This window comes from Pezoporus wallicus, unplaced genomic scaffold (genome assembly GCF_028554395.1).
Source record: "Pezoporus wallicus isolate ANWC-B61680 ecotype Strahan unplaced genomic scaffold, APGP_CSIRO_Pwel_v1 contig_8797, whole genome shotgun sequence".
In the NCBI taxonomy this organism is placed as follows: domain Eukaryota; kingdom Metazoa; phylum Chordata; class Aves; order Psittaciformes; family Psittacidae; genus Pezoporus; species Pezoporus wallicus.
In genome coordinates, this window is record NW_026641918.1 from 511,798 (window position 1) to 538,976 (window position 27,179).

The 27,179-nt window shown below is 47.3% G+C and overlaps 1 protein-coding gene across 3 annotated transcripts in view; it reads right to left on the bottom strand.

Moving 5' to 3' along the window:
* Positions 1-27,179, bottom strand: part of KIRREL3 (kirre like nephrin family adhesion molecule 3) — a 270,848-nt gene that overhangs the window by 231,734 nt on the left and 11,935 nt on the right. The gene's annotated exons all lie outside the window — the stretch shown is intronic.

The following is a 27,179-nucleotide window of genomic DNA, read 5'->3' on the forward strand; positions in this document are numbered from 1 at the left end:
TGTCTCATTCATCTTACTAAGCCATCAATCAGCAAGTCAATAATTGGTAAACATGCTTCAACTCTGGCTTCCTTGAAGGAACAGTTTCACTAGCAGCTACTTCAAAATCTGCTGGGCAGCTCCTTCAGTGTTTCACATGCTTATCACTGTCAGTAAGCAGCTTCTAAAGCGGTTTTGCTGTGCCTTGAATTCGCTTTCTTCAAATTGGTCTCTCAAGTACCGCATGTATGAGTTCAAAGACTTGAGATGTTAACAGCAGCAACACATCTTGGCATTTTTCTGTAGTCTTACTTGAGGATTTTTATTCAAAAGAACAGAAACTATTTCTTAACAACTTCTCCTTTTCTCCTGACATGAAGCGTTACGCTTTGTCTCCCTTAGCTCATTCTTGATTGCCGGTCAAAGAATCAAAGCCTGGTTCAAACACTTGCAAGCCCTCAAACTGCTGACCACCAAGCCTCAGAGCTGCGTACAAACGTGATCCTGGGGAAGCAGAAACACCTTCCTGCTGTCAGCGGCCAAAACAAGACTCTTCGTGCAAGCCAAAAGCAGACAACAGGCTGCAAGCTGCAGTAAACCCCAAACCAACTTGGGTTAACAAGTTAGTTCCCTATAAGAAGGGAAAACTTACAGCAAAAGCCAGTTTTTCAGCTGCCCTGCGAAACTGTGTGGGATCTGTGCATGCTTACAGCCTGCCACACACACCCCTTTGCTTTGCAAATGCCTTATCTCAGGATGTGCAAATCCATAACTGCAAACAGTGAATTACTGCCAGGACCATTCTGCCCAGGGCAGTCTTTGGCGTAACAGAGTAGGATTTAGGTGATCATCACAGCCTGCAGCGGGGTACAGCCCAAACACAACACCTTCATTCTACCAGTTCACATAAATGCAGGCAGGACTCTTCCTAAAGCACTTGTAGGGAGATAAATGGGAGTCCCTCCACTACCATTTCCTTGTGCTCTCCATGAAATGACTTGGGGTAGCTAAATAACTCCAACATTCCTGGGTAATTTTCATTTTGCTGCGATCTGGCCGTCTCCTCAGAGCAACGAGGCCTCTTGATGCCAGAATTTAACAACTGCAACAATTCTCCTTAACACCTCCTGCCAGCATTATTGTTCATCGCTGAATTGCTTCATTAATTCCTAGTCGATACAACCAACTTCCTTTTGTCAATCTCTCTATATTAACATATAATTTCAATGTTTAGGACCATTTTCAGCCTTGGAAATGCTATTAGCTTCCAGTGATTAAAAGAAGTTCTCCAGACTGGGCAAAAATAACCAGCTCACAAAAGCTAGAGATTGATCTTTGCAATGGCAAAGTGTAACAGCCATTCCCAAATTACAAGTTTACCGTTACACCACTCAATTCCTGAAAGCTGTTTGCTTTCAGTATCTTGGTTTTGTTTTCGCACCAAATAAACATAGGCAGACTTCACAACAATTGCAGCCCTGTTTCCGGAGGGTTGAAAAGCCTTTACTGTATCGGGAGGAATGCAATTCGCTGCTAATGGGATGTCAAAACCGGCTCTGTTGAAGGACGTGAAGCGCGCGGCGGTTGAGAAACCTCGCCACGCTCCCTGTTAACATCCCCCTTCGCCACTTGCTGCTGTCGGAATTGTGTGTGACATCATCAAGTACAGCTAATGAATGAGACTTGTCAGAAGGAATACTTCTTTCTGCAGCAGGATTGCTAAGTGACACTCCTGATGGAGCCAACAGCAGAGCGATTCAGCTGAGATTTATGATCTTACCCTTCCCTTCCTAGGGTCTCTTCCGAAGACAAGGGCTTCTACCAGCCACATGCCCAACACGAGCAATAAACCACAGGTGAGCTGTTGCCCACGGAAGTCCTGGCTGGTGGGACAGTAGCAACACAATCACAGAATGGTTTGGGTTGGAAACAACCTTAAGATCATTCAGCTTCAACTCCCTGCCATGGACAGGGACACCTTTCACTAGAGCAGGTTGCTCCAAGCCACATCCAGCCTGGCCTTCAACACTACCAGTTATGAAGCATTCACAACTTCCTGGGGCACCCTGTGCCAGTGACTCACCACCCTCGCAGTAAATAACTTCTTCCTTATATCCAACCTAAGTCTCCCCTCTAAGTTTGAAACCATTACCCCTTGTGCTATCAGTACAATACCTGATGAAGAGTCCCTTGTAGGGTCCCTTCAGGTATTGCAAGGCTGCTAGCCTGCTCCTCATGTGAAGGTTCACATCCAAAGTGATCACTTGCAGGCAATTAAATGCAAGCACAGACCACCCTGGAGTATGTGTGGTGGTCTCTACAGCTGCATGTTCAAATGTGGCCAGGGGTGTGTGCTCCAGGTTAAGGGATTTTCATTACACACTTCATACAAGGCCTCCTTTTGCATGTTCTGCCTTCAACATCACCTGAAGTGGCTTCAGAGGCTCACGTGGCCAAGCTGTTGAGGTGACTTGATCTCTGGGACCTCACCAATCAACATGGGGAGGTGTGAAAACCTCCAGGTCTGGGGCTGGATCAGGAACTAACAACATGAGCCTCCTCAAGGGGCAGGAGATGCAAATGCAGAAAATCGGATGTGCTTGTCTCAGGAATACCAAAAAAAATCAGAGAAATCAACCGACAGGGAACCGAAAGTCAGGGCTTTCTGGAGAGATGAGGAAGCTAGTAGTGAAATGGAGATCAAAGATGTACAGCTGACAGAGCTGCCAAGGCTCATTACAGCTGCAGTGAAATCAATGCCACTGAACTTAAGGGGAGTTTTCCAGCACATCCTGAAGTTTTACCACAGCCCAAGCTCCACAGGTCAGGTGAGCCCAGTCCTTCTCAATTCTTATTTACAAGTGTTGAGTTCTCACAGCTGAAGATTCCCATCCAGCACAGCACATCACCAAAGAGAGGGCCAAAACGCTCCCCACAGCACACAGCAAGCTATCAGCACCGGGTTTAACAGCAAGGTTGTGCAAAGCAGCTGTGCCAGCAAAGACAAAAGGAGCTCTGAGGAATGTGAACCTTCACTACTGCCCACAGTGACGCTGATCTTTAAGGGAAGCCACCTACAGAAGAGAACCTGAAGAAGGTCGATGCTCCAATGAGAAGAAACAAGAGCCTCCCTCAAAACACTGTGGCCAGTGAGGCTCAATTGAGATTCCCTCAATGCAGGCACGTCTGTACAGCTCTTGCTTCCCTCTTTCATGCCTGAGGCTGTTAAGGTTCCGAGTTTCTTGCTTTTATGTCGGAATGAAAATATCATGATGTACAAATTATTACTTTGTAATTAATTATGCAGAGTAGCTCAAGCGAACATGACTTCAGCATTACGACAGCTTTGAAACTTAGCACTTTGTAAATTAATAAGTCATGAATCCCGTTTGCTGGGTGCATGGTGAAAATAAGAGACGGTTACCCAAACAAAAGCCAACTGTGCTATGACAGAGCAAGAAGGAATCTCAGTTTTTGCTGGCAAGGAGGAGAGAGGAAAAGGTTTGTCTTGTCTTTCCCCCTTTTCAACTGCATGAGAAATCCTGGCAGGGATGAGAGGATCCCACCCCACACAACTCCTCATAACCAAGCCTGACTCAGATTCCCCCAGACTTGGCAAGAGCCTGCATCCTCGCTGCCACACAGCCAGAGCAGGGAAGTACAGACAAGGTAACGTCTGTGAACATGATTTATTTAAACCAGACAGCCAAATTCAGGAACCATTCTGGTGTCAATGAGAGTTCTCCCCGCCTTCAGTAACTGCAGGAGTCATCTATTCCTCAGCCACCTCCAAGCAGCAAGCACAAGCACAGTCCCAGCTCTGAAGTCTCTTTAGCTCCTCTGTTCCTCCCCAAGAAAGCTGTTGGAGGCCAAAGGAGCACCACTATGGAAGTGCCAGATTTTGGCATCGCGGTAGCACAGCTCTGCAACACACGGACCATATCCTTGCTCTCCCTCCCCATCCCATCCGACTGACAGAGTGGCATTTAAGTCACTCCTGCTCAACTGGCAGGGCTGTGCCTGAACAACAAAGCCTGGAACTACAACTGAGAGATGACCTTGGCAGTCCTGGCCAGCAGTAATTACAGTAATTAGTGCCACATCCCTAGATGTCAGCCCGTTAGCCAAGGATCTACGGACACCTGTGGTGCAGGATGGCCGGAGTTAATGACCAGCAGCTCGGGGACCAGTTTTTCCCAGCTCTTGCACAGCAATAGATCATAGAGAACATGCACAAGAATGCCAGCAAATGGCTGGGATGTGTCCCCAGGACAAGCCAGCCCTGCTTTGCTCCATCTGGCAAGCCAAAGCCATCCAGGAACACTTTGCTTGTTGCACTGGACAGGATCAATATAACTCTCAGAGCACAGAAAGGTTTCTACTGGTGCCACATCACACCTTTAAGGGGGAACAAGACAGGCTACAGCTACATGCCTTCTCCCAACAGAACTGCTGCCAGTCTAAACCACTATAAATACGTTCACATGCAATGGGAACAAACACTAGCTTCGTTCTCAGAGACAGCACGGCCCCATCTTTCTTCAGCACAAGGGCATGTTTCCAGTAGCCATCAGAGGTTTAAGAGAGGCTTCTCCATGCAGTGGAGAATCACTTTTCCCATCACTTTTTCCTGTATCAGGCACTGTGCAGTCAGCTGATTTGGGGAGGATAAAAGGGGGAGAAAGTCTAATAAAAAAAAGAAATCACACCCAAGAAACGTGGATAATGTAAAAGCTCCCTGATAAAGGGTTCTGTATCAGCCAGTTCAGCTGGCTATGTGGTCCCAATCACTGACAAGGTGCTAAAGAGGTGACGGATGGCATCTCGGCACATTTTCTATGCCAACAGTTTTCAACGGAAGGAGTCACAGAAGTCCTAATTTCCTTAAGAAAGGGGTCTGAGAAATACATGTATAATCAACCCATCATCTAGTACTGCTGTATCAGCCTATGATTTGCTTAGTGGCTCCTAAGTAATGTCCCAAGGAGCCTAAGCAAGCAAGAATCACAGAACGGTTTGGGCTGGAAGGGAAATAGCCCTGCTGCAGCCACAGATATGCCTCTTTCCTTCACGTAATGACACTTCTTCTACAAAGCAAGGAAGCAGAGTTATTCATCTGCTCAGCCCGATACAGGCCACAAAGAGAAGCCCCCAGCATCCCCACAGCATGGACCTGCACAGAAAGGCAAAGGCTAAAAACCTCTGTCTCTACACGTAGTTTGGATCTTGGAAGAATGTGGTTTCCCAAAAACAGTATTGCCCCCTTGAAAATGCACATGAGCAATAACCACATCCAGGTTGGATGCGGCTGTGGGGTTGGAATGGAATCATTTTTAAGGTCCCTTCCAACCCAAATAATTCTAGGCTACTATGATAACTGAGAAAGCAAAGATGAAGCAATGTAAACCTGGGTCAAGACCTGCAGAAAAGCAAGCCCCAGCCCAGCATTAGGACCTCCAGCCCCACAGGGAAAAGGCTTCCATGTACTTTGACTCATCTGTTCTGTGGTTCTCAGAGGCAGACCAGGGAAGCACTATCAGAAGGCTGGATATGTGGGCTCACCACCCTCCAACCAGCTGAACCCCACTTTCAGGCAGCCATTAAGTCACTCATCACAGCATCCAATGCTCCTTTCATCAATTCATGTCTATGCCTTTATCAAGCCAGGTGGGGAAAGTCATTAGTGCTTGACAACAAGGCCAGCGTCTCACCTGGGCTGCACCATGCAAAGCAACTGCCCCTCCTCAGCCCACAACCCAGCAGAGCTCAGGCAGGCAGATTGCACAGGGATGAAGCATCAGGGCAGGCGACTGCAGCAGATCGGTGGGATTTAAGGATTAGGGGGAGCGGATTGTCAGATTCGAGGAGGGATCAGTGTGAAGGCTGAGCACGAGAGCAGATGTCGGCGATTTCCCCACACTGCTCATCCCCTCCCCAGCCCTCTCCCTGACAAGCATTATCCACTCTCAGCATCAGATCTCCCGTCATCTCTTTTTCCAGTCACCAGCCTGGCTCTACAGGAGCAGCTGCTCTCCCCAAATCCACAGGCAAAAAGGCTCAGTTAAAGTGAAAGATTAAAGGTGTCTATCTGGCTGCCTTCCCATGGTTCCTTTGCTCTCTGTGACACAGACTCCCTCCATCACTCAACTAAGACACATCCTTATCCCCACAATACAAGCCACGAAACACCTCTCACCTGCACAGCCCTCCTCTTTGCCTGGGGAACAGCAGATCTTTAGCATGAGAACAAGGAAAAGAGGTCCTGCTCTTAACCTTTCCCACGCAAAAACCTTTGACTCTGTGGCCACCAACCCTACTGCTCCCAGAGCCCCCCTGGTCCTGGCGAGATGCAGCACACACACACACCAAGACCCACAGCACTTAACGTGCCTGGTTATGTTTGAAAGCAGACCTGCAGCCAAGTCACTCCCTGCAACACCAGCAGCAGATAACAAGTCCCAGAGGCCCCTTTTCTAAGAAGCTCCAATAGTTTTCTCCAAAAGCCTCACTTCAGCAGCTTTCCCAGCCTGACCTCTGTCCCTCCTTGCTGAACAAGCTGGCACAGACATGAGGAGCCAGCCCTTCACAATGGGCCTGAAAGCTTTTCTATTCCAATCCAGAGGAGAGGATGCATTTGGCACTAGACCAGGCGGCCTCAAAGCAGGGATAAGAAGACTCAGAATATGGGGAAAGAGCAGCAGCAATGGGAAAAACAGCGGATGGGTACCCTATCAGCACAGGCTAACTGCAAAATGCAGAAAGCAGGGAAAAGGGACAACAACTCCAAGACCAAGCAGCTCCATGAAACAATCTTGCACATCAAAAGCTTCAGACAGTGGCAAAGCATCAGCCGCTTACTGCGGCCACTTCCCCAAAGAGCCGAAGGGGATCCAGCACTCACCTCACACCCTTGACAGCGGGGAAGAGCGGAACCACTCGGTGCCACGTGGAGACAGGCCCTAGAGCTAAATCACAGCAGCACATAAAGCAACCAGACACCAGTTACCAGTGTCACACAGCATGGAAAAATAAATAGAGTATAAATAAAATAGAAATGGGATGGCTAGCACCAGCTCCTGTGGCCCAGCAGGTTCCCCCTACTCCAGGATGACAACATACAGAGGGGGGAAGAAGGCAGGAAAGGGAAAATAAATAAGTAACTCCCCCCTGCATGGTTGATACAGTAGACAAGATTTAATAGACAGAGTGTACAGAGTCTTATCAGCACAACTCGCGCTCAATAGTGCAAGGGAGGGCATCATACATTAGCTTGCTTTGACCTGCAGGGCCCTCAGTAGGAATTTTCTCCACCACACTGACATGCTGTTGTTTAGATGCTACGCACATCTCGCCTGCATGGAAACATGCTGACACTCTGGAAGCTTTTGAATGCAGAGAAAGAGCAGAGAGGGGAAAAAAAAAAAGATGTCTGGGTCGAAATGTTTCTCTAATAGTTACAGATTTAATTCCATGGTCTGGAGGGAAGGGGGTGGGAAAAGAGATTATTTTTCCCCTATTTTCTTTTCAAAACATGAAGAAACAAATCCAAAAGCAAATCGCTGTCCTGGTCTGCTTCACTTTGCTTCAATTCTCTGGTTTTGCTGTAGCTTTCTCTTTCCCTCCCACCTCCATCAATACATATGTGATGCAGAGAAAACCTAGCACAAACAGTTTACGCTTTAGCTTGGACTAGACATGCCTGGATCCCCCTAAGGAGGAACAAATTAACATCAGATCTCTCAGGATACAAAGCAAAATAAATGGGAAACCAAATTCAAGCAGGGATACCCAAGCCCTGTGCAGCTGATACAAGAGGACTGGATGAAGAGTTTGAGCAGGTTCAAGGAAGGATTGGGTGTGCCTGGGAGTTAAACATCCTTAGGACTGTTGGAGGGTAATACAGCCTGAAGGTGCTTAGGTGGATTTTCATACAGCTCCAGGCCTTCCTACAGCCAAAACAGAGGGCCAAGGACTTCATGTGATTTATTTATGGTCCTTTAAAGCAGAGAAATACGAGGTGCATGAGAAAACCCCAACATTCACCAGCCCATGAGCTCCATGCTCAGTCTATAAAGAGGCTGCATGAAACACCATCATCGCTGCAAGCCCATGTATTGGGGAAGACCTTCTGGAGGAGAGCAGTAGGATGCCAAGGCTGTATGAGCATGGGGAGAAGGATTCAGAGGTGCTTGGGGACTTCTCCCATCACATTTGTCAAGCAGATAGATGCCACCCTGGCTCTGCAGCCAACTGCAATCACAAGCAGGCACCTGGAGGCACAAGAGTGCCAGGTTTCCTGGGCACAGAGGTAGTTTCATTCATCTCCATCAGGTGCAAATGGGATGCATGACCTTTATGCATTACTTAATTAGTTTCCCCATTTGTTTTTAAAAGCAACATTTGGGTGCCGAGTTCCCTAGGAACAAGAAGCTTGTCATGATGGAAGGGCTGTGTGCATGGATACAGCAGCCCAATCCTTCAAAACGCAGATGGATTCCAATTCCAAAACTCTGCACTGGTGGCAAATGCCTGAGCAACTGGACTTCATCTCTACTACTCCTAGAGTAAGGAATTGGTCCCAGTATCCACTGCTTGCAATTAGTCCATACACAGTGCACATGCAGCACATCAAAGCGCATCACTGGAGGCATCTGTCCTTCCCCAGATACATAAACCATTAGAGAGCATCCCAATCACCCCTCAGGACCCAGCTTTGAGAGGAGAAACCTGCCTGTGCCAGCAAGGAGCTAAGGAGAGACAAATATGCTTCAACTCAGGCCATGGTAGGTCATAGTGATAAAAACCCATAAAACTACATGTTTGAGAAGCCACCAACTGGATATTGAATTGATCTTCTGTGCTGGCCCCGATCACCCAGGGTAGGCTGTTGAATGCCAGCAGATCAATACAGAGAGAAACCCTCAGCAGCAACTTCCTTACCCTGCAGTCCTCAGCACACATGAATTGTTTTCTTTCCTGTTGAGCTCCTCATAATTCATTTCCAGACACCCCCCTCCCCTTTCCTCCTAGATAAAAACAATATGTGACACTTTTTTTTTATTCCAGTGGGGTTTCAGCTAATAAAAAGATTTATAATTAAGCCAGTAGATTGCCTTTTGCTATGCTGGCCTGGATTATGAGAAAGTATATTTATATGCAATTATGAAATGAACAGTATTTCTTACCCAAGTGAAGCTTTAAAAGTCATTATGAATCCATTAACTCAGCAGACCTTACAAAAGGCCTTCTCTGCTCTGGATTTATTTTAATTTAAAGCAGATAGGAAACTTTTCCCCTCCCTGTTTTTTTTCAACCCCAGCTTTTCTGCAGAGAAAATGTGCAATAATGAGAAAGATGCCTCAGATTCAGTAGTGAGGGATCTAACTCCTGGCAAGCACAGCAAGCTCTGCGTGACTCAACACCACCTCAACCACTTCTCAAGTCCTAACCCTGTATTCGATTGCAATGTGACCCCAGACTTGTCACCCTATGTGAAACCTGGGAAGGGTGTAATATTCCTTGACAGTCTGTCCATTTGCTTAAACACTGCCACAGCATCATTACCCTGCATCTTTTTGGAGCTCTGCTCCATGGTATTAAAGGGAAGGAGTGTGCTGCTGCAACTCAGTAACTACCTGTTCCTTTTCGCTTCTGCTGCAAAATATCACCTCAAGTTCCCCTTTGAGTGTGATGTGCCCAGTGGTCTAGGACACTTCAGACACATGTTGGAAGAGCCAGAAGACACGAAAACCATATTGTAAAAGCCAGGGAGGAAAATCTGCCACAAACTCCAGTCAGAGAGCTGCCCTAACACCTAGATCAGGGTGGAAAGCAGCACCAGAGCTTCCACAAGCATGTGTGATCACAGCTGTGGTGTTATAGCAGCAGTGAATGGAACCAGATGATCTTTAAGGTCCCTTCCAACCTAAACCATTCTGTGATTCGATGATGGCAGGATCCCAGTGGTCCCCATGCCAAGATATGCTCTGGCATCAGCTCCTCCTCTGCAATATTTACAACCCCTGGCAATACGAAGAGAAGCAGAAGCTTGCAAGGCTTAATCACCTCATTCAGTGCCACCACTGGGAGCAGGTGTAGAAGCCCTGCCTGCATATGGACCTACCAGGGAGAAGATGCAATCACAGGCACAGGATTCAGCACCGGTGGCATCAGAAAAAGACATTATCCTGGTTCCACAGCAGCAGAAAGGGTTTCTTTCTCCCAGTGTTTGATAAGTTCCTTTGTGGTCTGGACTCTCCAGAAGCCCTACCTGCACCATCTGTACCACTAGTTGAGAAGAAGGGGCTGTGTGATCATCAGGAAGAAGAATAGCAGCCACCCAGCAAAATATGCTCCAACCCCAGCCATCTTTCACCATTTCTTATCTACTTACTGGATGAGGATGGCTCACTTTACTCTCCTTAAGAGGAAATCCATCTCCAAGTCACAAAGAAGGGCTCAGTTACAATGTCCTTTTCATTAGTGTGGTGGCAATAAAGCACAGCAGCATCCCCTGGCTGTCCTATCAACAGGATCTGAAAGGAATTTGCTGGCAGTGGAGGCAGGGAAGAGGGCACCAGTGGTGTGGCTTCTTCCACCCTTACTCCAGATGGAGATGGCCACCAGTCCCACACATGCCACCAGTTTCTAGTCGTTTCAGGAGATTTTGTGCCTTCCATCAGGTATTCATTAGTAACTATACCAAAAGACCCTCAAGCTATCTGGAGAGCACAACCACTCACACTACTCCCCTTGGACATCATGGACAACACCATGGTGCTGCTGCACATCTTCCCAGACTGGGCCCTTCGTTGGGTACCTCCATCTCCAGCATCCATAGGCACCTGCCTCTCCCTCCTGTCCACTCCAATTACAACAGGGCTGTGAGTGTTTTCACCCTCACACGAGTTAAATCTCCCTGACAGCCTCGATCTGCCTCTAGTTCTCCGTGACGCTTTCACTTCCAGTTGGCTCCGTCAGCAACAAACCTGCTTTGACACCTTCGCTGTTTCTCAGTCTCATTTCCCCTGTGCGATCTGCTTCTCTCTGTCTCTCCATCGTGCACTATGCGATTTCTGCACTGACAAACCCATTCTGATCTCTCCTCCTGTTCTCCCCCCTCTCCCAGTGATTCTTCATCTCTGCAATTCTTTCAGATACTGCATGACTGCTTTATTAAATAAGAAATAAAAAGGAACCAGGGCCAGGGAGTTCTCTGCAAACCAGCTGCTCTGGATGCAGTTTGGGGAATACAGCTATAGTTAGTTTCATTAGACTTGCCTCTTTGCTCTGTAACATTTGTTTTCTTAGTCATGAGTTCTTTGATTCAGGTTGAGCAAAATTCACCATGTGTCCTGCACCAGGAGGAACAGAGCCCTGGGCTCCTGTTACCATTTTAATCCCCATTTGCAATTTACAGGAGCTCTGGCTGAAGGTGAAAGGTTCTGCATTTCATCACGATGCCTCAACAGGGACCTCTGCTAACCCGCACTGTGCTGCACTGCCTTGACACAGTACAGCGGCTGCACTTAAAGTGTTCACCATCTCAGTTCTATTACTGGCTCCAGAAGCTATTCCCCTCTGTTAGCTGCAAGGAATAGCAATAAGTCCATAATGAACTTTAAAGAGCAACCATGCCTACAGGTATTCTGGCCTCAGGTATGCTCATTACAACCCATAGCCAGGTTTGGTCTACATCCCCCCTTGATGCATCTCCAGAATAACGATCCTTAGGAAGAGATTCTTGCACCTGCCTCATGCGTTTTTTTTCTCCTGAAGGTCCGAGTGCTTCAAAGGGAAGCAGCTTTACTATGCTGCAAAAAGGGAAGCACAATGCAGAAGCAAAGACTGGTGGAAAAGCATCTCTTTACAAACTTACTTCAATCTACTGCAGTCAATACATCCAGAGCTGACTTAGTCACCTGTTACACAACAGCAACCAGTGTCACTGTCGCTATAAATCCATTTGGGAGATGCCAGTGATGCAGGCACACTCTCCCTTGCAGTTGGCCACTAACAAAACACAAGGACTGTTTAAAATGAAAGCAGGAGGTCAAGTAGCTAAAAGCTCCAAATTTGACCCTTCCTATTCCATTCACTGTGTTTCAAAAGAGAACAGCAGCTTGGAAATTATGCTATTAGCAATAGCTACAGGCTGTTAGCCCTGGAAAAATATTTACTTTCTCTTGTCATGCCATCAGATTTATCAAGGAAGGGAAATCAGTCCCTCCTGCTGCTGAGGTTTGTTAAAATGAGTTCATCCTCCATGCAGTAAGGGATGGAGATGTGGCTGCATGAAAGGCTCCAGGAGCAGCAGCCACTCCCACAACACTGCGTGCTGCCACTTGTTAGGTCTAGTCAGCAGCAGGAACCATACTCAAAGCTCCAGGTCTGGGGCAATGGGTAGAACAAAGTTACCAGGAAACCCAAACCGAGTCCCCAGACAGCTCCAAGTCCTAGAATCAATAGGTTGGAAAAGACCTTTAATATCATCAAGCCCAGCCATTCCCCCAGCACTGCCAAGGCAACCACTAAACCATGTCATCAAGGGCCTCATCTACACAGTGCATGAACGCTTCCAGGGACAGTGACTCCACCAGTGACCTGGGCAGCCTGTTCCAATGCCTGAGCACCCTTATGGGGAAGGAGTTTTCCCTACTATCCAGTCTAAACCACCCATGGCACAGAGTGCTGTGCCTTCTCTAAGTGGCCCACAGCCTCTCTCAGTCCTGGCAGTACTCATTTAATAGCTCAAGCAGTTCTATTACTTCATATCTTGGTGTTCCACCTTGTTTCCAGCTTATGTATACACGGGAGTTCAAACCTCTCAGCCTAAAGCCTCATCTCTAAAGCACAGCTGGCACTTGGACGGATGCTTCCAGAGGAGATTTAAGAGTCTCAGAATGTGCTTCCTAAGGCTGCACTGGGGGAGATTTTCTCCCATAGATTTTCCTAGGCAGGCAACAGCGAGAACACAGGAGGCGGAAAGCACATCTTTAAATTCTCCCCAAGCTGTCTACTGGACAGACAATCCCATTAAGTGAAGCACAAGGACCTGAAGCTGTGTAAAAGCAACAAGGTGAATCTCCTTAGCACAGAAGCCTGACAGATGACTGCAAAATGCTAGATTTAACTCCAGTGTAACACAACAGACCGCAACGCATTACCGGAGGGTGAAATGCAGCCCCATTTTGCAACTCGTTGCACACAACCAGGTGATCTCCCAGCTGCCAACAGATTTCCTCCCTAAATGGCAGGACTTCGTTTCTAGATGATGAAGTAAAATAAGACCCATCTGAAGCAATATGCTCAAGGTCACCTAAGGAATTAATTGCAGAGCAAGAAGCAAACCTGAATCCAACCATGAAGCATACTTAGCCCCAAAGCCAGTAGTTATAAGACATGCCATTTATCAACATCTATCAAATTAGGCAGAGTACCATAAACTCATGTTTGTGGAGCATTCTGTAAATGGCAGGAGCAGAAATGCAGCTCAAGTCCCTAAGAGCATCTCACAGAGAAAAATACTGGTATAATAAACCAAACTGTTTTAAAAGGCTCCTCATCTAGTATTTATCTACTGCTCAACAGTCTTCCTAAATCTAAGCGCAACGTGTTGGTAATGGGTATCTTAGACACGCAATTTAAAGTGTTACTGAAGCTTCCTACATGTAGAAGATCAGCCACAGAGATCGAAGGCTGATGCATCCAGTGACTGCCTGTGACAAAAGAGATTTCTAACAGTGAATTACAGCCTTAAACAAATTGAACTCATATTCCCTAAGCACGCTGCCCTTCGTACTGAAGAGTACAAAGTTTGTTCTGTACAGGCTACCAGCAGGAAAATACAGGCTGTTTGTGGAGAGATTCATCTAGGGAAATGCCACTGTGCTCAATGGCAAGGAGGAGGAGAAATACACCCAAAGAACCAGCCACTGGGCCGGTAATTAAGGAGGATCTATAAAGTTCTGGTAAACCAAAGTTAATCATATCCTCAGCCTCTATAAACGCATCACCTGCTCACAAGCAAATATCTGCCCTTACGTTTCAAGGCACACTGACACATCCTTAACACAGTAAAAACCTCAAGAAATTAAGGCCAGGAGATTACTACTCCATTTGGGAGCTAGGGGAAATGCCCCATCTGCAAACATGCCATAATTCAGCCACCCAAGAGGACATCATAATGCTCTCCAAGTAGGTTTTAAAAGCAAGCTTTCCAGCAAGGGACATGGTGGAGCCACAGCTGGGGCTAACCCTTGCTGGTTGGAGACTCCTGCCCTCCAGCTCTCCATAAATGAAACAGCCTCTTCCCAAACATGTACTGGTGGGATAAGCAGGAGCATCCCCTGCACCGCAGTTGCCCTCCCTGGCTCACTGATAGCTTGCGTTACTTGGAGTGGGATCCTTTGTTCACTGCTGCAAATGGGATTCCTCCCGGCACTTTCTAGCCCAGGCTGTTTAAACAACAGAAGCTGTGGTTTTGTTGCAGGTTGCACACAGTTTGGGAATTGCTTTTTGTTCCCCTCTCAGCTCCAAGTGGTTCATTTGTTTGGTTTTTCCGAACCATAGGCATATCTGCATTAATGATACAAGGAATCCTTTGCTGGGTTTTCCCCACCAGCTCTCTGCCCTGAATACCAAATACATCCACCTGGGTGGATGCACAAATCCCTCCCATCAATGGCAGCAGCAGGGCAGGCTTGGCTCCATTTGTTTTTCTTACAGAACCACAAAGCAATTCAGAGTGTGCTCTGTAGGCAAAAAGTACCTTTGAAGCATGATAAACAACCCACAAAACAGCTCTGCCTTGTCTTCTTAAAGAGGGTCCATGCAAACAGCAGATAATAGGGGGAATCCTTCACACCACCACTGCAGGGCCAAACAGCAGCAGGTGACAGAAGGAAACAGACTCACCCAAGAGAGAATGAAGCTGAAAAGCCTTCTCCCTCCACAAGATGCTCACAGGGCATTTTTCCCACCTTCCCCTGTTGCAGGTGGAGGCCAACATGCTTCACTCAGGGGATTGTAAGAGGACAGTCAGGGGGAAAAGGCTCCCAGACAAGCTCCTGGCATGCCAAAGGGTGGTGGAAGGAGATAAAGCAATCCTTCTCTGCTGGTCTCAGACCTAAACATCCCCAAACTTAAGGCAAGGCAGGGTCACAGACTGCAGTGCACAGTGAAACTGAGGCAATGCTCAAGTCCTCCATCCCTACTGGAACTTGCTATGGTTTTTCCTCAACATCTCCTCTCAGTCTCCCTCACCCCTGATGCCCCTCTCTCCGTATCTCTGTCAATCCACATTCCTCGACCCACTCATCCCCCTCCTATAGCTATATCTTTCTCTTCGGGTTAGCATTGCTAATGTCAGAATCATTCCATCTGACAAAGTCTGCGTTCATCCGCATCTCCCTTGTCTCCTTGAATCTCTGTCAAGGCCTTTTCCACATGTCTAAGCATTTTAATGACATATGGTGTTGGGACTTGGGGGAGGGAGCATCGCTCAAACAGGAGCAAGACAAAATAGTTTGTAATCAGGCAAAATGCAAGGGAAGGTCCTGGAAGAAAACTGGATGGTGAAGGTGGCATCTGAAGAAGATGCTCATGGGGAAAGTTGGTCCACCACCACATTCAGTTCTTCCAACTCTCCCACAGCAGCTAGTTTCTTGACCAGAGGAAACCGCACCTTGTTCTATAGCAGGAAAGGCTGATCCTGCTCTGTGCCTCTGTTCCAGCCCCTACTTTGCTGACCCTGTGTGGCCACCAGCTGTTACATTCCATACACAGAGGTGCTGGCACATGGTGGAATGAAGGCACGCCCCACCTCTTCCCAAATTCCAGGGTCTGCGCTTCATGCCCAAGTGAAGAACACTCCCAATGTCACCACAAACCCAGCACAAGATTCTCCTCCTTGGTGCTGCAGACTTAAAACTACTTTTCTCAAAGCAGTCTTAGAAGATCCCAAAGCTTCCAGACAGCTAAGAAGCCCCAAAAGTCCCTTTAAGACATGGTATTCAGCAGAATCCTAGTGGATTTCTCCCTCAGTAATTGCATTTTGCCTGTTTATAATCCTCTTGGATTTTAATTCTTCTTCACCTGTCATAAACCAGCGAGAGACGAGGCAGGATGCTGGGATGATGGTTGCTACAGTGAAGTGATCTTGTCTTAAAGGTGGTTCAGTATGAAAGGCTAGGGCACCAAAAGACAGAATAAGAAGAAAATAGACCTACATCCAAATTCACAGACACCCAGGCTGCCTGCTCCAAGATGGAGGCAACAGTAACACCAGCTTTTCAAAATCCTCATCTCTTTAGGAGCTCTAATCCTATTGCGAGCCAGCTGAACTTCAGCTCCTAAGTGTTTTGGCAAATCCCACCTTGGGCAGATTAATGAGAAAGCTAGCAGCAGCACAAATCCTTCATGGCATCCCATTTTGGGTACCAAGGACTTCCAGCCATAGCTGCACAGCCCTCAAGACTACTGCTGCCCAACAGGCTGCATGGGAAACAAAAGTTAGACAGGATACATCCCGCATGTAAGGATGGGTTATGCTTTTTAGTTTTATTCAGCTTATTCTCTATCCCTCGCATCTTCTTGAGGCTTGGGAAAGCTTCACAAGACTCTTCATCCACAAAAGCTATGAATACAGTACACACAGTCCCAGCATGGCTTTCACATTTAGAGAACACTTGAACAGAGACCCCAAAGTCAGAAGCAAGATGTTCGTGCTGCCTGGGTTCTTCATTCCATGTGACACAGTTACATTAAAAGCAAATAAATCGGTAAGGAATGCTGGGCAAAGCCCTCATTTGTCAGATGACAAGAGGGAAGGATGAGGGCATGCTCCAGGAATTCATCAAGGAAATCTGTTGAGCTGTGCAACGCTTTAAGAAAGATGCTGAAGATACAGCAGCTTCCCTCTTGAACCCTGAACAATGAAATATAACACAACCCATCCCTTTAGCAACCAGTACTGCCTAGCACCTGGTTTCCTCATACCTGCTAAGGCCAGGAAGCTGAAGGATCATGGGCAGTGCTTTCTGTCCTTCATACCTATAGCAGTCAGGCTGACAATGGCTGAAGCTTGCAAGCCCCAGAGCTTCCCAAGCCCTCTTTAATACAGCTATTTGCCTGCCTTTCTCTGGGGGGGAAGGAGAAGGGAATATATTCAGAGAGTGCTCAGTGCCGAGCAAAGTTTGTTTGAACTAGACTTAAATCAACAGCAACAAGAGCAGCACTAAGCCAACCTCAAGCACTTGTGAAAACACTCTGCTTTAAATAGTGACTCTTCAAGCTTTAACGTCATGTAAAGCTCAAGAAGATTTTATGGGCCACTGAGAGCATCTAAAGCCTTGGCATCCCATTTGCAATCCAAACAGCTTTGCACCAGCAGGACTAAAGCAGCTTTGCAGTATGGGTGCAATGTCCCAGAAGGAGGGCTGGAGTCACTAGGATTTTCAACAAGGCGCCCTGCATCAACCCCAACCCACCCATATCTATAGCAAACTGAGCTGGAAATCACCCCCACATCACCTTAAAGTGGCCATTTGGCTTGAAGAGAAGCCTGTCGTTTCCATACTGGGTGCAGAAGTACTCCGCATCCTTTCTCAGCAGTCCACATGGATGCTCTATGCACATCTGTCACCCGCACTGTCAGGGTCAAGGTACTGCACTGTGTTGGTCCAAGCAGGCACTTGGCATGCTCAAAATTCATTAAAGTCAAATGCTCCCAAGACTTTCACGCACGGAAAAGCAGATGAACGTGAGTGGTTCCTTGTGGTGCAGGCAGAGGGGTTTTAATGAAGGTATATTTACTCAGCAGAGCTGAAGGGCTGAGTCTTCACAGTAGGTCAGGGGCTGCTATGCAAATACTAATAAATACTTTGCACTTTTCAAGCACGCTTTACCCAAGTGCTCTGCAAGTATAAACTGCACTAAAGCCTCCCAGGATCTGTAAGGAACAAGGGAGAAAACAGGAACACACACTTTGCCCATGACAGAAACACAGAAGCCGCTTGGGTGGAAAGCGCAGACATCCGATAGCACCAACAGCTTTCCCAGCTCCCCCTGAAAGCACTCTTCCATCCCTAACCTCACACTCAGTGTGGCTGGCAGCTTTCTAGAAACAGCAGCTCCGTATCGATTCAGAAAACAGAGTCATCTGTGGTTCATTACACCCAACAGATTTCATAAGGGATCCTGCCTGATGCCTCAGCTGCTTCTAAGCCAGCTAAACCTGGAAGATCTGGTGCTGGTATAAAATAGTGAAGATTCTTAGGAAACATCTTGTAGAGGACAAAAGCAACCACGGGGACAAGCTCACCAAGCCCACAGAGACTCCTGCAGGATTAACTGGCTTTCCAGGAGGTCTCCTTGGGCTGGAAGGCAAGGTGCAGGGCAGCGAAGCATGCAAAGGAGAGGAGGATAGATGGAGCTGCCAGTCAGTTCAACAGCTCTAAAGAACAGAAGCAGCTGAGGACAACCCCATGCACTTCATGGAGAGGAACAGCTTCTGCCCTGTGAGACACAGGGGGAAAAAGAAATAACAGAAGATGGCTACAGAGCAATATTACATGGAGACACAAAAGGAGGCAGCACCAAGGTCTCTGATTCACAAAGACTCCTACCTGGGGAGCCCTGAAGCTCCTTGTGCAGCTGTAATGTGCCATGAGAGACACATGTGAGACTGAAGGAGCAGTTTCCCTGCTCTAGTGGAAGGTGTCCCTGCTCATGGCAGGGGGTTGGAACTAGGATGAGCTTTAATGTCCCTTCTAACCCAAACCAGTCTGGGATTCTACGATACAGACAATATCCTACAGCTGCCTATGGAAGACGCAACCCATGGATATAACCCGTGGGGAGCAGAGAGTCTCATGTCAAACAGGAGAGCCCTGAGCTGCCTGCTGGAGCCAGCATCGCTGTACTTCCAAAATACCAACTTAGTTTGAAATCAATAGCAACATTTATTGATCTAGGAAGGGAATATCGACTGAGGAGAGAGTCCAGTCAATAGCAATCCCAATGGGTCATAAGTTTCAGAAGAGACTGGAAAAAAATTCCAATCTGAATATTGTTTCAAGACAAAACTCTGCACATGATTATCAGAGCCCAGGAGCAAGCCAGGGACTCCTCACTATGGTGCTGACACCCACAATGACCATCTCTGGAACAGCATGTCATCACTGAGTGAATGAGAAGAAAAACACTACCAGCTCTTAACACTGATGTGTCTCTGACAGAGGACAAGCTGCTAACACAGACTACCTTGAAAATCATAGCAAGAAATTTCAGCCTGCACAGTCAAGGCCAGATTCAGGCATGTAACTCAGTGATGGCAGGAGTTCAAGCACTTAAAATGTCTTTTGAAAGCACAGTAAAATCATGCTGTTCCATCCCTCCTGGAAATGGACTCCACTGAATACCAAGGCCCTGAAAGGCAAGAGTCAGTCAGGCGTTGCTTAACTGAGGCTGGGAGAGCTCGTTGCAGCAGTACCCCTTCATTTGCCAGCTGCATAAACACACAAAAAGGGGGTTCTTAGAGGGGCATCCTCAATATTGGGGTGTGGACTGAGGAGAGATTCAACACCCCCTTTCTGAAGGTGAGAAGCCAATGGCCAAGCTCCAATATTTTGAAAGCAGCAAAATGCCACCTTGAGCCCCACAAAGCATGGAAGTCACTGGGACCAAGCTGCTGAAGTGCCATCCTGCAGCTCCAGGAAGTAAGCCACCTCTTCTGCACTTCACAATACAAGGGGTCTGACCTAGGGTCCACCGTTCTCTAGAAAGCCCTCACCTAAATCTCCCTTTATTCCTTTAGCGGCTTACAAAGAACAAACAGCTCCTTCTGGCCCTTTGATAAGGCTCAGGCAGTCCAATTCTGCCTTGGGACCTCACACCAAGGCAGTGAAGAGCTGCAGACAGAGGTGGGAAGAGAGGTTTGAAAAGCCAGGGTTTTGCTTGCGGCATACAGGCCAAAGGCTGCCAGCACCCAGGGAAGTAACTGGCACAATATGACAGCCCTGCAGGAGGATAATTGGGCAGACAGGGATGTGCAGATGAGCTAAAGTGTTTACAGGCTTTAATATTTAATTGTGCAAAATGAAGAAAAAGAAGCTAGGGGAATCAGAGCTGATAGGGAAGCACATGGCTATCAGGTGCTCCTATGCCTCTGTGCCAAGCTAAGCACCTAAATGAGCCGAAGCACCAACCTCGAGAGCATCAGAGAGCTGGGATGTGCCCATCATGTTGCTGCTGCCAGGCTCCCTTCTGCTCTCCTCCCTGGCAAAGGAAGAAGTGCTCTCCCCTCTGCTTTGAGAGGGAGACAGAGCAGGCAAAGGCACCACATGCAGCAGTCCTGAAGGCACGTAAGTGAAATCCAGCAGGTATAAAGTCAGCTCCATGGGACCTGAGCTACCTCAAGCACTCCATAACCTCCATCCAACCTCATGTATAAGGAAACTATTGGCATTCACATCCTATAAAAACTCATAAGCATGACCCACGTGAGGACTCCTTTCCCTTCTGCATTACCCAAGAGAGTTTGCCTTTGTTTGGTACAGCACTGCTCATTTGCAGAACAGCTTTTCTCATTCACAACAAAATGCCTTGCACTGACATTCCTTTGTTGGAAGGCTTGGATGGAAGGATGCAGACAAGCAGGTCCCCTCCACAACAAAAGCCCCAGCAGCTGACTCTGCTTAAAGTTGCTCCCCTGTTCCCAATGGTGCTTGCCACCACTATTTGTCTTTGGAGGCAGCCTGGGAGAGCACAATCGCTGACAGACACTCTCAAACCATGCTATTCCTTTTCCAAACAGATACCAAATCAGCTCCAGCGAGCCACTGAAAAGCCCTACATTCCACCAAGGGAAAAGGCTGAACTATTTTGTGTCTAAAGCCGCTGTTTGTATTCTATCTCTGCATAGGACCAAACGCAGCATGGAAATTAAAAGGAAGGCTGGCTCCATAAATATTGCAGTGTGAACAACACTGAGGTCTTTGCTGGATTAGCACCGCTAAAAGGAACTGCAAAGCATCCAACTACACAAGTGAAAGATGTTAATAGAGCGGTCCCAGAGGAGAGGAAGGCTGTATATTACATGGAGCTGCTTTCACATCCTGCAAAATGCACAGATTTAAATAACATTCCCCTTTCACACAGAATAAATCTCAGCCTTTTCACAAGGCAGCACAGGCCAACAACAGCCCACTCCAGCAGGCAGATGGCTTATGGGTGACATGGGTGACAGATTGAAGACCTGACATTTGTGTCCCTCGTTCGATGCACTGGTACCACATAGCTCCAGCAGATGAAGCTGGGCTCTGGAATGCCTTCATGGTAATCCTCCTACCCACAGCACTCTTTAAATACAAAAAAGGGAAAGGGTTAAGGCAGGCTTTTTTTCTCTCCATCCATTTAATTAAGCCATTAGTCTCTTCCCCCTTAACCCAGGAAGGCGAGACCTGTCTTCACAGGAGCAAATGATTTCTCCAGAGTAATGAAGATGCATTATCATACAGGAAAAAAAGAATCTCTAGTTGCTATGTCCAGGACAATGTGATTGCTCAATTAATCTGCTAAAACAGATATTAACCCCTTCCCAGCACAAGTTTGGAACGGCTGCATCCCAGCATACATGTGCAGAGAACCACCTCTTCTTCAGAAGACCTGGACCAGTGCAGAGGTCTTACTTGAACAGTTTTGCAAGCAAACCTTTGCTCACTTTGCCTTTAAGACACCACAGTAGACCTCAGGAAGATTTTCTCCAAGGGCTTTACAGTACCAATAAAGGACCCAGGGAGTTTCTCATCACATTGACAAGGCCCCATGTGTCCCAGTAAGGATTTGTCAGGCTGCTTTCTGGTCCTAGAAGGACTCAATCTCTTAACATTGAGGGAATTGATGGTGCAACACGACCAACAGCAGGGAAGGGATTTGATGGCATTGTGTGTCATTGGATCACTTTTTGATGGGAGAACTCATTGCAAAGTATGTAGCGGGGACTGGCACCTTGGGGGTGGGTTCCCCACTACCCCCAAACCTCAAGGCTAGCTGCCAAACAGTATTCACCTGTAACTTATCTAATCAGGATGATCCAGCTCACAGTTTCCCCTCTTCATCGCCCCCAGGATGACTAAGATTTAGTCATCTAAGTAGGGACCCATTATTTTTTCAAATATATAATTTCAGTGCTTATCACCTACCAAGACACCCATTAGAAAAATGACTCATTAGCTCTTCCCCCTGCATCTTTGGCATCAATACTTCCAACACAGAGATGTGGGTCAACTGGTGCTCTTCATGAACTCCTGTCTAACCCATTCAGTGGTTCAGGCTGAAAGGAGGAGAAGTGGCTGTCAGAAGTCAAAGTGCTTTGTTTAGACGTTTTCCCATCTACATGCAGCATTCAGACTTCCTTCTCCCCCCCAAGACATAGCTGAAGTTAATTTACTTTAAAAAAAGGGGTTGGAAGTCTGAACAAAGCACATATCATATCAGATGAAATGTTTTATTTGACCTGAAACAAATATTTTCAGTTAACCCAATATAGCTTCAGGTTTTCAGTTCAGAGAGAAAAGGAAGGGAAGAATAATCCATTACAGATCTCCACACACAGCCTGTTCTGTAACTGTTGTCAAAGACTGCAGCTTATGTCAATATTAAAATACTGCTTTAGCAATTTATGAACATTATCTGGAAAGCTGAGGCACAGATTAGCAGAGATGAAGCAAGTTACCCAAGATAATGCACTTTGACGTTAATATCTTCCTATTGTTCATTTTGACTTAAATATAGATTTACCCTGAAAAATAATGGAGGGAAGCGTGATGGGTTACATGAGTTTGAGATGATTCCCAGAAATGTCTTGGTGTCTCTGTGCTAAAGATGCTACCTAGATAATTCTTTACATGAAGAATGTGATGCTTGACCACTGTGGACAAGATGAAAAGCTGATGACCTCCAAAACTATGGGACAACCTGGTGTAGCTGCCAAGGGGTTTACATACACACACAAAGGGTGCTGAGCTTCAGGACAACCAGCAGTTTGCAGCTATACAAGGTACATTCCCCATCACACCAGCAATGCAGCAAGTGGGTACCACAACTTAGTTTCAGGCTCTGGGGATGCATACGGCGGCTGCTTTAGTTAAATGCAAACTACCAATCTCTGCCTTCACATCTGACAATTGCCATGTGATTTCTGTCTCATTAAGCTCTGAAATGTAAAACAAATGGGATTTATGTGGCTGCTGTTTGGCATTCGCTTGCACGGTGTCAAGTCTTGCTTTTAATGGCTCTTCAGTCTCATCACTGTCTTGAGATCATTTCTGTTTGGCTTCTAAACCAACACAATACCTGATGGCTTCCCACCTCAGGCTGGAATATAACGTGGGGAGCAGACAGACATGGAGTAGCTTTAGCAAGCTAACCCTCCTGTTTCCTCCCCCACAAGGCTGTGATACCAGCTAGTATGGATCTCTGCTTCAGGCTTTATGCCTCAGCTCTCAAGAGTTTTGGGTACACAACTTTGGTCATCTTAAAAGGCATGACATCTGCTCCAAGTATTCAGCATTAAAGGTGGCTGGAAACACCATGAATTAGGCACCCAGAGGCAGAAGCATCACCAAGCTATAATGGCTGTTGGATCCTCCAGCCTAGCATGACCACCCAAGGATGCTCAAGGAGTCAAAAGCAGGACAATGGTACAACTCCAGCTCCCCATGTCCCACCCCAGTGCCCTGCCACAAGGCCATGCTCTCACCACATGGAATGTTGTCACCTGGGGCACAAAACCTCTTGCAAGCAGCACAGAGAGCGTGTGAGAAATTGTAATGCCAGCAGCACAAAGTGGCACAAAAGGAGTTGTATTACAGAGAGCTGCAAAACCAGGGAGAAACACAAGAACAAAACATGAGGGAAGCACAAAGCTGGACACTGTTCAGCACAGCCCCGCTCCGCAAGCCAAGGCGCAGAACCTCATACAAAAGCAAGAACTCCCACTGATGCCATTGTTGCACTTGCAGAGCAGAGATTTCCCTGGAAGAAAAGCAGCCCCTCTGACTATTATTTATCACCATGCAAACATCTTCCTCCTCGCCTTTTGTTGGTGCAACATAGGCCACGTGTGTCTCCAGCCAGGGAGAGCAAAGCTACCAGCAGGATCAAGGAAGGCTGAGATTAATCTGCTTTCACATAGATAAAAAACCACCCTCACACAATCAGGTTTAAAATTAATATTAAAGTTGTAAGTCACCTTTGACTATATTAAAATATAAACTGGAGCATACAATAAGCCCCAAATAAGCCCCACTGGCAGGCAGAATGGCTCCCTTATCAACCTCAAACATCCCCTGTAAAATAATAACTGGAAGCCAGACTGCTCTGAGAGCAACTGGCTCTCCTGGGGCAACACGATGTGACCCAATTCCTGCTGCCATCTCAGAAGCGTTCTCTTGGCCATTTTACAGCAATGAACTCAGCTGCAGCAGAAGTCATCCGGGGAGGGAGAGCTGGCATGGGAAGACTTGAGCATTAAGCTATGCCCTGGGTGGATCTGCTGGAGATAAGGCACAGGGAGTAAGAACACAAAGGGACACGGTGCTGCAATTCAGTGAAGCATTTGGGCTTTGGTATCTTTTTATCCTCCCTAGTAATGACATGGAGTTTGGGGTGGTTTTCTCCCAGCCCTTGGCTTCCTCTTCTCTGACACTTCCTCAACATTTCCAAACTTCCTTCTCTATTGCTGACTTTGAAAGAGGCTGGAAGGCTCCCGTTGAGGGAAAACAGCATGGGTGGACGACAGCAGGATTGATGGGCATCACAGCCCAAGCCCATATGCAACATTCCAAGGTCAGCTACTGAGACACCAGAAATAACAGCCTCGTGGTGAAGGGTCACGGACTGATGAGGAACACAGAAAGCTGCAGCCAGCAGGTACCCACATCACCCTGAGCACAGCTGCAGAGACAAGGAGAGAACAGCAGCACACTGATTATCTTGCCTACTGACCACTGCATTCAGCATCAAGTGGCTTGTGCTGGATATAACCAGCTCTAACACAGTAGTGATCCCACTTCACTATGTGGCAAGTCCATATCCAGACTCAGTTAGCACCAGTGTAACCTTAAAGAGGCATCTCTGGTTAGGTAAGGCAGGATGAAACCATGTAGATAGTTGCCTCCACAAGGGTTCAAAAGGTCTGAGACAAAAGCTGCTGGAGCAAAAACCATCAGCTCCAACCAGTTATACACAAGGGGAAATGGGTCTCAGGGAACAAGCAAGGGTTCTTGTGCTCCCAGAGAGCTCTCACTAAAGCAAGCTGCTTTCCAGCAGGCTGCTGCCTGCTTGAAAGGACTCCAAATAAATAAATAAAGCCACTGCTCATTAGGATGCAAATCTATTCAAGCCCCCATTTCAATCTGAATTCCAGGCATACCATCAGAGTGCAAAATGCAAATGATACAAATGCACCCATATGAGGAACAAGCAAGAAGTCTGCACAAAGGGATTAGGACCAGGCTACCTCCCTCTGAAGGCTGCAGTGCTGGGAGGGGGCTGTTGTCAGGGAGCATCCTTTAATGGTCACTGGTCATGCAGCACTGAGCTTTGCCTACAAACCGCTTTTTAAAAGGCTCTGCAACTCTGGCTTCAGCTGCTGGAGCGACAAAGCCAGCCAAGTACTGTTACAGCCTCAGCACTCACAGCCAAGGATTCCCCCCCCGCCCAGGGGATCAGCACTCATTCAGATTGGCCAGAGGAGACCAGAGATGTCCCCCTTGATGCTCCTGCAGCAGCCCCCAAAAGGCAGCAGCGGCCAAGCGTATCTCCAGCACCAGCCACTTCACCTACTGAGCCATAGCTACAGGCCAGGAAAGTCAGCTCAGGGCAGCAATGTGGGTCTCAAGCAGCAGAGATCACCAGGAAGAGGGTTACCACCTCTTGGTGACAAGGGAGGTGATGCTTCCCCAGTCTTAAAAGGCTTAACCTCTCCTTCCCACACAGCTTCATCTGGGAAAGGTCTGCAAAGTAAGGAAGGAAAACCAGCAGCCCAGTTTGGAAGCTCCTCTGCAGCCCAAGGTCAGATGAAGAGAATCCCAATGCACCAGGTTTTAACAGAGCAAGCCTCTGGGCTCTGTTTTAACACAAGCCCCACATCCTTCCGCTTGGCTTCCCAGCCCCACAGCATGGGAAATCCTGCCCTAGTGAGACACACAGCTTGGGCAGCACCGATGGGAAGTGTGCAATTGCTTCCCCCTCCTATGTGTGCGAAATCTTCAACCCACCATTTACCGTCTTACATTTTCATTTTAAAGTAAATATCTGTTTTCAATTAGTACTTACCGTGAGGGGCATGCATCACTGAGAACGCTTATTTCTCTTCCTTTCATTATTAGATTAGAAGTCACTCAAGTTTAACTACATTTAACAGCAGCAGAGTCGTAACTGCTCTGCAGACGCTAATCCACTTCCCACCTCCACCACCAATAGCACAAACCTCAGGGCCAGCTCTCCAAATCAAGATGCTGGCACCTGAACCTGCTACAGCCCTGGCCAACCTCTCCGAGCCTGCCCATCAATTCCCTGCCCATCCTGCCTCCCAGCTGTTAAAACCCCATTGCTTCCTCTTCACAAGATCTCTCAGTTCTATCTATCAAGCAAGGAGGCTCACATGGATTTCTCCAAGGAGAAGGTGAATAAAACCTGGAGCAGAGACTTGTCCAACACCACAAGCATGAGGGATCAAACCATGCCTAGTGTTCCATCTGCTCCTTCATTCCCATTGGATGACAGATAAGCATGTCACTTGGCTAGCCAATATTTCCCCCCACATCTTCCAAATGCATCCCAGCCTCCTCATCTTCATCCCAATCAGGAAAGCCCTTCGTGAGATCGTCCCCCAAGCACATGCAGGAGCTGCCTGCTCAGCCCTCTGCTAGAGCACTTGTAAGCATAATAGTACTATTATACTTTGCTCATTATGCCTCATTTTTATTACATGGCCTCATTAAGTTCCAAAGCCTCTGTAATTTAACTGCATCCCTTCGTCTCCGCACAGGGGCTCCAGCTGCGTTTGTCGTCAATCACGATTAAAAACACAGGTCAGAAATTACTATTATACCCATTACTGCCCATCAATCTCTTCAATTGCCTCTTAGGTCCTTCCTTTACCTGCTCAATGCACCAGGGCCAGATGAAAATCA